Consider the following 13,547-nt stretch of genomic DNA (forward strand, 5'->3'; position numbering starts at 1 on the left):
AATGATGTACTCCTTTTTCCTGGATGGAGGGTCAATGGATCGAATGAAATCCATGCCCCACTTGTCAAATGGATCGAAATTCACTTGAGCTTGCAAAGGAATTTCATCCCTTGGGGTAGGTTTCCCCATCCTTTGACATTGATCACATTGATTAGTATACCTCCTCACATCTTGGTGAAGAGAGGGCCAGTAATAACCAACTTGTAGTACTTTGAATGTTGTTCTTTTGGCAGCAAGGTGACCTCCACAATGCCCATCATGACAAGTCAGAACGATGTCAAAGACTTACTCCTCCCTGACACATCTTATCATAATTTGATCTAGGCCTAGCTTGAAGAGGTTTCCCCCAATCCAAGCGAATGGGGCACTCTTCCTTACAACCCTGCTCTTTTCCTTAGAGGACAAATTTGGTGGAAACTGTGCAGACACCAAGTAATTTTCTATGTCAGCAAACCATCGAGAGAGAATGGAAATGGAGAATAAGTGTTCATCCGATAACTAATCATCAACCATTCCTTCCTCCCCTGAAGGCAAAGTCAATCTAGATAAAAAATCTATGACAACATTCTCCTTTCCAGGTTTATCAATAATAGTTAAATCAAAATGTTGCAATAAAAGTAACCATCTAATAATCCAAGCATTTACATCAGGTTTATTGATCAAGTATTTAATTGCAGCATGGTCAGTATGTACAAATGTTTGGTAACCTGTAATGTAATGCCTAAATTTTTTCAATAAATGAACAACAACTCGGAGCTCGTTTTCAATCACTGTGTAGTTCAGTTCATCTTTTGACAAATTCTTACTGATGAAGTAAATGGCATAAGGTAGCCTGTCATCTATCTAGCCTAGGGATGCTCCTATGGCTTTGTGAGAGGCATCGGCATGTATATGGAAAGGAAGAGCCCAATTTGGGCCTCGAAGAATAGGTGCAGTAGTCAACTTGTCCTTTAGGGTGTCCAAGGCCTCTTGATAAATTTCTGACCATAAAAATTTGGAGTCTTTTGCCAATAACCCACATAAAGGAGGAGCCAAATTGCTGAAGCATTTTATAAATCTCTTATAGTATCCAGCTAAACCTAGAAGAATTCTGAAATCCCTTTGTTTTTGTTGAGTTGGGACCCTTTGGATTATGGTTATCTTATTTGGCTCCACCTGCAATCCTTTTTGGGATATTGAATGACTTAGAACAGTCCCTGTAGTCATCAAGAAATCACATTTTTCGGCACTAAGGGGAAATTTCATTTCAGTGCATTTGTTCAACACCTTACCCAAGTTGGAGAGAGCCTCCTGTAAATCACACCCATAGGGTGTAAAATCATCCACATAAATTTCCACTGCATCATGAACTAGCTCGACAAAGATACTCAAGACTTCCCTCTAGAAAGTGGCAGGGGAATTGCATAGGCCAAAAGGAGGGACCGTATAAGCGAAAGTACCCCAAGGACAAGTGAAGGTGGTTTTATCCTAGTCCTCTAGGCTAATCTGGATTTTATTGTATCCAGTGAACCCATTTAAGAAAGAGAAGAAAATTTTCCCTGCTAGGCTATCTAACACTTGGTCAATGAAAGGTAGAGGGAAATGGTCCATCTTTATTGCATTGTTTAACTCTCTATAATTGACACAAATCTTCCACTTCCCATTTTTCTTTGGAACCAACACCAAAGGAGAAATCCACTCACTGTCTGAGATAGGGTAAATGAATCCTGCATCCAACAACTTTTGTAGTTCTTCTTTGACTATATCCTTGAGAGATGGATTCATTCTCCTTTGGGGTTGTCAAACTAGTTTGCAACCTTATTTTATATAAATGTGGTGAGTACACACCGATGGGTGCACTCCCTTCATTTCTTTGTAACTCCAAGTGAAGGCATCCAAATGTTCCCTTAGCATGTTGCACAACTCTTCGTCTTGGTGTAAAGAAAGAGAGGGGTTTATTTTCAAATTTGTTATATACCTTGGGGCGATAATATGGGGTACCAAGGGAGGTACCCAAGGTAATAATGTAATAATGGGATGGGCCATAGTAATAAATAAGGTGGTTAACCCATGTCATGTAAGGGACCACAAGTAGTTAATAATAATGTAAGGGGCCCATGGTATTAGTTGATGGTATGAGGAAACCATGGTAATGATGCATGGTATTGTATGTATGAGGCCTATATAGAGGCTAGAGACTCCACATGGAGGGATATGAAGTGAAGTATTATTGTATGAACAGGCATATGGCTTGTGGAGTGTTCTCCATCCTTAAGGAGTGAATGTGTGGTGTTTCCCTACGTTAAGGGTTTGATATCAATAAAGAGAATCATTTCTATGTATTTCAATATTATTGTTCTTGGGTTATTTCTGTTCTCGTATATTTTGGATCAGATCTACAACAAGTGGTATCAGAGCACTTTCTTGGGCAAACCGTGGAGAATTTTTTTTTTTTTTGCAGGGATTTTTGGGTGGCAAATTTGCAGATCAGATCTGTACGTTTTGATGCTAGATTTGCAGAATCTAATTGCAGATCTATATTCCTTGTGAAAAAATAGCCGATTTCAAAAAAAAAAATCGGTTGAATCGGAGTCCGGATGAAGGAGATATCGCTGATTTAAAAATCAGTAGGGTTGCAGACAATTTTTTGGGGCAGTGAATTTGTGGCGCAGATCTAGAACTCTTAGCACCAGATCTGCAAAATTTAATTGTAGATCTGGAATCTTTGTGAAAAAACACATGATTTCAAAAAAAAAAAATCAGTCGAATCGAAGTCCGGATGAGGGAGATATCGCTAATTTAAAATCAGCTCTTTTTGCAGAAATTTTGGGTGACGACGGGAGAGTAGCAGCGCAAATCTGGAATTCCAGTGTCTGAATCAGGATTTCTATCACATGGGCAGATGCATAATGGTTGTTCCATTTCCAAAAATAGGTTATAATAGAGATTCTGACCAATATTGACGAAACTGTGACATTTTCAAATTTTCGCCAAGTAAGTGAATTTTTTTTTTCCCAAACCATTCATGGCTTCTAGCAAGGTTCTATACTTTACAGGAAAAGATAATGGTCCTACTATTGAAGAATACATAAAACAACAGAAGTGGGTATGGAAAAACCTTTGGAGGGATTCATTGCGGTTGGGTTTCAAAGATGAGGCTTACAAATGGTATCTCTCACTTGATGACAAACAGTTGACCAAACTCTCAGATGCAGAATTTGAAAAAGTCCTTTTAGACAAATGGTCTCGTGCTAGAAAAAAGGAGAATGAGACACATAAGGGGTTAATTGCTACGGGTGTCTCCTTATTGCAGGTTCATGGATTGATTCAGAAGGAGAAAATCGTTGTGACTATAAATCCTAGTTGCAAGCAAAATCTTATAAGTGTTAATTTGGCAAAAAGATTGCAAGTTCCAGAAAAACTCATTGAAACTGCACAAGTTGATAATGAGGATGTTCAAGTGTACAAGGATTTGAAGATTTCTATGGATAAATATGTGTTGCATGGTGATTTTTATGCTTCAGATATGGATAACATGGATGTTGTTTTGGGATACCCTTGGATGGAATCAGTGGGTACCATAAATATTAATGTGCAGAAGAAATTCCTGAAGCTCTGGTATAAAAAGAAGAAAATTACATTACAGGATATTTCCATTAATAAGCAGGTAGAGTCCAAGGAGGCTGAAGCAGAAGATGTTCCAGAGTCTGATGATGAGCTAGTAATGATAGACAATCAAACACAAACAGAGGCTGAAGTAGAAAAGGCTACAGGTACTGATACATCAGAGGACGGCTCAGTGGTTGAAGTCATATTGGAAAAGAAGACACCACAATGGGCACCATAGCAGGGTGAATTAAAGAAAAAGGCACTGTGGGTTAAAACTTCAACATATCATCACCCACATCACCCCGCAAGACAGCAACCAACAAGATGGCAACCAATTAGCCACAAGGACAACAACCCTGTATGACAAATAGCGAGGAGCGACGATCCACCTACTACACACAGAAGAGCTGCCATGGTCAACTTCCATCTCAAGCGAGCGAGGCACCAGTGAGAACGAGGGTTCACCTTTCTCTTGGATGGCTAGATGCACGTTCATGGTACCAGTGGACTATTCTTTTGAGTAGATCTTATTATTTGTGTTCTTCCCATGTTTCGGGGACGAAACATGCTTAGGGGGGTGGAATGTTATATACCTAGGGGGGATAATATGGGGTACCAAGGGAGGTACCCAAGGTAATAATGTAATAATGGGATGGGCCATAGTAATAAATAAGGTGGTTAACCCATGTCATGTAAGGGACCACAAGTAGTTAATAATAATGTAAGGGGCCCATGGTATTAGTTGATGTTATGAGGAAACCATGGTAATGATGCATGGTATTGTATGTATGAGGCCTATATGGAGGCTAGAGACTCCACATGGAGGGATATGAAGTGAAGTATTATTGTATGAACAGGCATATGGCTTGTGGAGTGTTCTCCTTCCTTAAGGAGTGAATGTGTGGTGTTGCCCTACCTTAAGGGTTTGATATCAATAAAGAGAATCATTTCTATCTATTTCAATCTTATTGTTCTTGGGTTATTTCTGTTCTCGTATATTTTGGATCAGATCTACAACAAAATTTCTTTCAGGGCCAAATTCTATTGTCTTGACGCAAGTAGGGTTTGAATCAGCTAAGCATAGATCAATCTGATGGTTTCTCTTTGTTTCCTTTACTACTTCCTCTAAGGAAAGGGTGCTCTAAGATGGATTTTGGAGTATGTGTTCAATCAAATCATCTTCATCTAGTTATCCTCCTCCCATGCTAGCTTCTAGTGTATAGATTTGGGCTAAGTAGGCTTCATCTTATTCCTCCTCTTCTAGCCATAAAGGTAAATCTTGTTCTAAAGATGGCTGAGTAGGAGGGTACAAGACCAAGTGCTTAGACATATGCCCATTTTTGATAGTCATGTTTCCAGCCCTGCAGTTGATGTAGGCATCGACAGTGGCTAACCAAGGTATCCCAAGTATGAGAGGATAACCATTAAGCTTGGCCTTAGCTTGGAGAACTAGGAATTCTGCAGGGTACTCCCAGGAATCAATGGAGACCATCACATCCTCAACAATCTCCTCAAGGGCCACTATGGAATGGTGTGCGAGCTGCAAGACTATTGTGGTCTTTCTTAATGAACCATGGAGATTTAGCTTGAGCATGGTGTCCTTAGTCATTACATTAATGGCAACCCCAATATTAATCAAGGTGTGTGGAACAATGATGCCCTTGATGTGCACATCTACTATAGGGCTTCTAGGGTCTTAATACTTTGGGAAAATTACCTGCCCCAGCATTAAGTTGGGTAGCTTTCCAATGACATTAATGGTAGGGGTGTCTCTTTTTTGCCTCTCTGTATGTTTGAAATGGTAGGGGTATCTCTTTAATCAATTTTTTGTAAATAGGTACATCCTTAATGGCTTAGAGAAGTGGAATTTTGACACATAGATTTTTTAGTTCACCTAAAAGTTCATTCTCTTCTAGGGTAGGTTGGATTGGATGAGTTAATCTTTCAGAAAAGGGTGGTGGATTCACTCTAGACATACTTTCCTCTCTTTCCTCCTCATTCTCCCTAGGTGGAGATGGAGGTGGATTATCCTGAATTTCCACAACATAACTATGGTAGGATGTCCCTCCATTGTAGACTCGTTGTTCCCATCTATTGTTCAGGTTCAGATTTCGTTGGGCAGGCATCTAACATTGTTTAGGTGGAGAAGGGTGTAAAAGATGTGGTTGAGTAGGAGGTGAAGGCAATAAAATTGGAGCATTGTTATATGGGGGCCTCTACCCCTGGGGTGGTGCATTCCACTGCGGCTGTGGAGGAGTATATGGCTGGTTGGTCGGATCCCCCACCCCGATCCCCCCCAACAAGAGGGAATGGATGTGTTTTTGTTATTGTTGTAATATGCATAGGATGACCCTTGCATGCCCTACTAGTGCGATAGAGCTCCATGAGGCCTCCTTTGATTTATGTAGTAAATAGGTTCAGTCATCCCTTCATTTCCTTGATACACAACTTTTAGTCTAGGTAAAGAAGGGCACTTGTTTGTGGAGTGATTTTCTTCATAGACTAAGCAAATTTCTATAAGGTTTAGTGGACATTCATTCCTAGGGTGCCTCCTTATGCATCTAGGGCAAAAAATGGCTAATGCTCTCTCTACTTCCTCCTACTTTCTCTTGATGTGCATAGTGTCCATATGTAGGGAAAGGGTATGCAACATTTCACTCTTGAAATCATCTAGCATATTTCCAATTTCACCTTTTATGGATGTGTTGGAAGAGGATGGGTTCGCCATTGGTTGGTTACCCCTACGCTTTTTTCTAGCTTCCCTATAATGGTTCTTAAAGACATTCTTGATATCTTCATAGGGTAGCTAGTAGATGTCCCCTCCTACTAGCAAGTTTAGGGTATCCAGAAGATCTTCGCTAACCCCCCTGAGTAGGACTAGCTTTACTGACTCAAGATTAAGTGTGCACCTAGCCCTTTTGTAGCAAAGTTGGAATCTTTCCTCATAATCCTCTAAAGACTCATCATGTGCTAAGGTCATTCTAAAAATTTCCTCTTTAGTGTCTTTGGACCTATCATAGTCTCAATACTTGTTGTTGAAGGCTTGCTGCATATGAGCCTAGGTTGTGATGCTATCCCTAGGTAAACACATGAATCAGCGCAGAGCTGCATCCTTGAGAGTAGATGGGAATAATTTCAACTTATGTTTATCACTGGTGTAATCATAGGTTCTGCATATGGCAGCGGACTCAAACAAGAAAGTATCTAGATCTTCTGAGGTCAGGCCATGGAAGTGAGGAAGAGCAGAGGGGCTTATGTTTTTCATCTTGGCATCACCATTGGTTTTTCTGATGGGGAAAGCACCCTCAATTATTTCTCTATTTCATCTGTCATTTCTATTTTGAGCCATTAGGTTAGTTGGAATGGGTTCTCCTTCTTCTTCTCCCCTTGTAGTCTCTTCAAAAATATTTGGTTATTTGCCTAAGGGGTCCTATAATTCACAACCACCGAAGAAGAGGGAAGGTTGGCTGTTTGAAGTGGTGGAGGTATTTGGTAGAAATTTCCCTAAGTTATCCCTATTCCTACGAGGCATGAAAGAAGGGTTTTTTTGTTTTGTTTTTTTTTCAAGCTTTAAGACTAATTGTAGAATTGAAATAACAAACTAAATGGAAACTAACTTTTGAATGAAATCTTACTTGCAAAATGGAAAAGAAAAAAAACTAACTTAAAATTACTTTTGTAGAAATGAAGCTAATAGTGAATGAAAGAGATAAGAAATGGAAAAAATAAAGAAAAAATCACATCTACTCAAACACTTCCCTGGCAACGACATGAAAAAATGATGAGCACTAGTATTGCATCAAGAATGCTACAACTCCTGGAGCTACCTACTTTAGTTTATCAACCTAGGGTTCTTACAAACTTGGAGGTGTCAGTGTTGTATACACAAGCAGATGCAATGGGTCCACTCTTTGTCACTGTTGAGCTAGCGATAGACCACTATGGTTTCTCAAACTAGCCTTCTATTGATTCAGAAGAAGTTTGATTACCAATGAAGAAAGGGGAATTTTACCCTAATTGGAAGAATGGAAATATTGTCTACTGCAATAATGAAAGACTGAAATAAATGCTTTAAACACACCACTCATCTAACTATTTGTTAAGAGATATTTCTTTAGAAGAATTCTAAGCTAACATGCATGTAATCCTAACTATCCCAGGCATGTAATTTGAAATAACCAAACATTTTATTGTCATGCATATGAATTAACACAATAACTCTCTTTTCCTTTTTGTCATTTTTTGTGAAAAAGTGAATGCTAAATCTTCTTAGTGATGTGGTAGGTGTGTTAGAGATGGTTGTGAAAGTTCATATGGCTTGGGAGGCAAGTGGGTGTCTTCTCCTATCTTCCTGTATTCTTTTTCCACAAATTGGCCTCAAACATGCCACTACATGTCGTCCTAGAGGATGTCCTAATGCTTCCTACAGGATGTCCTAATGCTCCTACAGGATACCCTATATTTGTTCAAGATCTAGACGAGAGCAATAGAAGTGATTTGGAAGGTAGTATAGGGCCTAGGGAAGGTGAATGATGGAAGAAAGAAGGCAAGGGAGTGGCTAGGACTTCTTCAGAGTTAAAAAAAAAAGAGTTTGTAAGATGGTTGGATTTGCTCAACAACCCTGGAAAGTTGTTCTTATGGAATGATGAATTAGTTGAGGGACTTAGTGGTTTTTGTTAGGTTGGGGTTTCTCTCATGAGATCTTCCTACACTATTGAAACTCCTGCAATACATACATTACTGGCATTTATCCATGAATCATATCAAACAACGAAGATTTCTAATCAACTTAAGAAAACATAATTTCATTATTTAATTGTCTAGTTCATGCATGGAAATACTTGCAAAATATTTTGAAACACCATGAGATCTAATACAAAGTTGGAGATATCAGAAATGGAAGCTGAAACCCATTCTTGAAAACTAAAAAGATGCTGGCCTAAGTAGCATAAAACCCTAATTTCCATAATAAATCACAATTCTATCTTTTTTGGGGATGAATAGGAGTTTTTCCTCAAACCATGGTCCCTGAAGGGAGGAGTGAGGCCAAATCCACCTACTATTAGCCTTTTTGGTATTCATTTATCTCTATAAAGATATTGCTAAAGCTATGCACATATGGAAGCAAACTAATCAACTTCACACTACTTGCAATGAAACAATGCTAAAATCAATTCAACAATTAATATATGAAATAACCTAAGCATACACGTACAGTAAGAGGAGCCTTCACTGCTAGGGTTGGGCCCTAACCCAAGATCTTTAGCTCTCTGAGTCAACTTAGTGATGGATCAAGGTAATTCTCATTCTCATTATCATATCAAAAAAATTACATAACAATGTTTTTCCACAAAACTTGAACTCGAAAATTCTTAGTGCTCTTACATAAAAAGTCTGAATCCTAATGAGGGTCTTGGCCTCCTTATTTATACAACTGAAGTATCCAACAACTTCCTTAAATATATGGAGGCTTGGCTTCAGTTGGGTGCTAAAAGGTGTCTTTAAAACTCCTAATTGCCTCACATTAATTATCAACCTGGGTAAGTCTTTTTGTTTCAAGAGTGTACACAATATGTGCAAGCTATAAATCCAGAGAGTAATGCTTTTTAAGTTGAACTATAAAACATGATATAAGAGTGAATGGATGCATTTATAAAACTCAAGCTGCAACTATTAATGGAAATATTACATCCAAGCATCAAGACTTAATATTCAAGTGAAATCATAATCAAATCTGAAGCAAGCAATTCAATTGAAAATAGCATCAATCGAGAGCATAGTAGTATTAACCAATCTCTTTGAGCCGATTCTATCTAAATCACACTCAATCTCAATTAAGCAATTCAAATGGAAATGATGTCAACCGAGAGTTCAGTAGCGTTAACCATTCTCTTTCAGTTAATTCTATAATAACCACACTCTTATTGTAATCTACAAGATTCAATGCCTTAACTGATAATCAATTTAATTTACAGTAAGCATAAATGGAATCAAATGACAAAGATGCGAAATACATAAGGTTAGAATAAAGGAAAGTAAACTAACTGCAATACAGGAAATCTGAAAATAACAAATGAGATAAACTAGCAGAGAATGGAAAAACATCAAACCAATTAACCCTGTGGGAATTAGAAAGATATAACACAAAGGATAGCAATTTGATCCACTAGAGGCTGGGCCCTAGCCACCAGCAAATACTGTTGAGCTACTTCAAAGAATACGAATGATAAACAATGTAGATTATGTATTAACCATTGAATTCAATCCTCATTACAATACAATCGTCCTTCAGAATAACATTCTGTATATTGAAATTACAATTGAGGTCCCAAGCGAAAAGCTAAATCTTTCCATTCTATCCTAATATCCTATCATTCCTATCTAATCTATCTCTAATAATCTATCCCTCTTTGATCTCTGTTCTCATTTAAACACACAGAGAGAAAAGAGAAGTTACAACTGAGATGATTACAATATGATTCCCATTACAAAATTTGATTGTTCACAACAAATTGATTAGCAAGATCATATCTGAAATATCTCTACATCAACATTCAACACAAATAGGTCGAATTTGGTATTGCAACTGAGATAATTTGGAAAATGGCCGCAACAACGAATCTGAGAAAATCATCTTCGGAGAACCTTCTGTTTCTCTTAATACGAACCGAATTTGGGAAAACTATGCATTATAAAACTAATTTGGTCCATTCTGGAGAAAACCCATGTTTCAGATTTCTAGATTCTTCTCCATTTTCTCGAAACATCCAATACAAAACTGTCACATATTTCAGCGAAATTTTGAGTTGGGACATTTAATGATGAGCTGGAGATCAAATCTGCAATCTGGAAAATATCTTGGAGGCTAAAATGGTGAGTGATGTTACAACAAATTTATTAATAAACCATCATTGGTAAAATCATGCATAATAATCATCAATTTATTAAAAATAAAGGAGAAGAAATAATATTTATTCATAAGAGCATAAATAATTATAAAATGGAATTATATGATAAATCATGATAAATGACGTGATAAAGAAGGGTAGAAATGGATGAAATAGGTGTTAAAAAGTGATAATAATAATGACATATTAGTGGCCCAACACACCCCCAAACTGAATATATTGCATGTCCTCATGCAACCCGAAGCCTCTATATTAACCAGGCTATATAAAAAAAATGTTCATCCCAAGTCATGAAATTGATGGAACAAATGACTTCTTCCTTAAATAATGAATATTCAATTTTTGCAATGTTGATGAAGGCGTAACAATTTTCACATTGACATTCAACTATATGTATATGAAGTTGCAACAAAATATGATATAAGTAACAACAAACTTTATTAACCATTTTCTAAAAAACTGCAAACCAGATTTTGCTGAAATTTTGCAAGTAGATTTCTACTATATTAATGCTTCTATGATCCAAAAATCATATCACTTTGATGCACGGATCATGAGATATAAACAAAATGGATGTAGGTGACAGGGCATGATTTATGAAATTCTATTAACTAAATTAACCTAAAATTATCTGGGTTTGTGTATTTTAATGATACCTTTTTGCTATCCAAAAATCACAATAATTCAGTTCATAGTTTTAAAGATATACCCAAATCAATTTCTACATTGTATAAAAATGAAATTGTATGTCTTAAATGAGAAAGAAAGTAGAAAACATTCATCGTGTGTAGAAATTCCTCCCCCATTCTGGAGAGTTAGCATGCCCTCATGTAATACTAGAAAAAAAATCGAGGTGGTTGTTACAATCTATTGAAATCTATGCTTGGTGTAAAACAACATGGAACAAGGGAGCTGTTGAGAATGAATAAGAATATCAATGGATGATAAAGAAGATTAATGGCATAGTCATAACAAAGAAATGAATGAAAGTAACACTCCACCAAACTCAAAGATGATATGTCTCTGAAAAATGGGAAGTGGTAATGATGTGAAATGAATGATGATACATAATGCTCAATGGATTTTCATGAAAGTCTCTGAAATTTTCAATAAATTAGAAACTTATGCTATTTTACCTCAAGTTTTACCTTCGAAAAAAAAATGTGGAATGACATGTATGGACTGGCGTTTGTTGAAGCTGATGTAGGCTGAGTTGATGTTGAAAGTGATGCAAAAGGTGGAATCTAGGAAAGCACATCATGTCTGAACAATTGTTCGTGTTTGCTAGTTGCTCAAGCCTCTTCTGTTAGTTGCAATAGTGTGGCCTTGCTGTGAATAGAGTTCCCCCCCCCCCCCCCCCCCCCCCATACTTGTTATTCTCCTATAAACAAATCACTATTTTGTATGCAAATTTCTTGAATCCACATTTTATTTTTGAACAGCAATAGATAAGTCATGTGCAAAAATTTCAATCAGAAAAAACTTTTGTATAAATGCAATACTAATGTTTTGTCAAATCAACAAGTTATGGCAGAGTGCAGTAGTTATATCACATGTTATCCCATAATGCATACCTTCACACTCCAATTGGAGAAGGACATTCATGACCATAAAGCCTAGGAAAAGCGTTGTTCTGATGGCAAGGCAAGGGAATGAAAAGTACGACAGTAAATGAAGCAGAGTACACATATCAATGATAAGACAACAAGAGGTATGGTTATAATGAGAGTGGAGTGTTTAAAGATAGTTATGAATAAGAGATAGGACACTTTGGATTGATGATAAGTTATGCGAAAAAGAAAAGGACAACAATATGCCAAAAAGATGCTTTGCTAATGGTATTCTAGCTGAAAATGATGTGATTGATTGGAAAACAATTTCTCATGCGTAAAGGTTCAAAACAGGGAAAAATTAAGGAAATAACTTCTTCAATAAAAAGAGAATAAGAAAAGGGTATTACTTTAATAATTGATGATAAGATATAAGTTCAATACCATAAGTAGAGCCTCTGTTGCCAGCAGATATCCATAGCCTCAGTAGGGTTTCTTTTTAACCCATATGAGCCAAGATCCTCAATTTATAAATAGAGAGTTCTAGTGTTGTTTTTATAGAGGAGATCAGTGTGCTAGCATGGTAACCAGATAACCACACTGCCATTCAATGGGATGTAGAAAAAGTGATCAGGCTGGCTCGTGCTGAGACCTCCTGTTCCATGGATATTTTGGCTACCAATGCATCATAACCTTGGTGTGGTGGCCATAATGGGAATGTCACTTTATTACAGCCTTATGAACATGGTAGGCTAGCTCTTAATGAGACCCCCTATCCTCTATCTACAAACAAAATTTTGTTGTTATTACACATTTTTATGATAGATAAAGGGAGGCTCAGTACTCCTTAAGAGCAGGGATAGTGGAACAAGTTGAAAATGTCAAAAGAAAAAATATATATATACCCATAATCTCATTAATTACAGATAGAGAAGATTATAAACAAGAAGGGTGGAACTAGCATGGTATTAATATGATCAATCAGTATCATGTACAATAGAAAATGATGCAGTAAAGTAGTATATAAATAACTGTGTCCCTTTCCTTAAAAATAATCTCTCATCTAGAAGTTGTCCTGTTAAAGATCATAACACGAATGATATTAAAGCTCTTCAATAGAATCCATAATTCTTGTCCTCATAAAAGTAGTGTACTTCATGCCATGAAAGGGAATCAATAAAATGTGGTTGAGATGAACTAGGAATAATCCCACAAGAGGAAGGAGGTGTTATTCATGTTGGGTAACGAATCCCCCGTGTAATGTTTTTGTGGTTTAAAGCCCACAATTTAGGGTAATGATATTGTAAAAGTTCCGCGAAGTGTGCGGAGCGTGAACTATAATAGGTCAAGTCAAAGGGTTGTCCAGTTGAAAATAATGTAAAATAATAGAAAGAGATTCGGCCTGACCATGGTCCGCAGACCACGGGAAGGTATAAATAGAGCAAAGTTCTAAGGATAGAAGGTAGCTTTGGTTAAGATCTGACGTATTATGGGTTTGTAA

The sequence above is a fragment of the Pinus tabuliformis genome, chromosome 4_1, assembly GCF_031772625.1.
Source record: "Pinus tabuliformis cultivar Carrire ecotype Pingquan chromosome 4_1, CPIR1, whole genome shotgun sequence".
Taxonomy (NCBI): Eukaryota; Viridiplantae; Streptophyta; class Pinopsida; order Pinales; family Pinaceae; genus Pinus; species Pinus tabuliformis.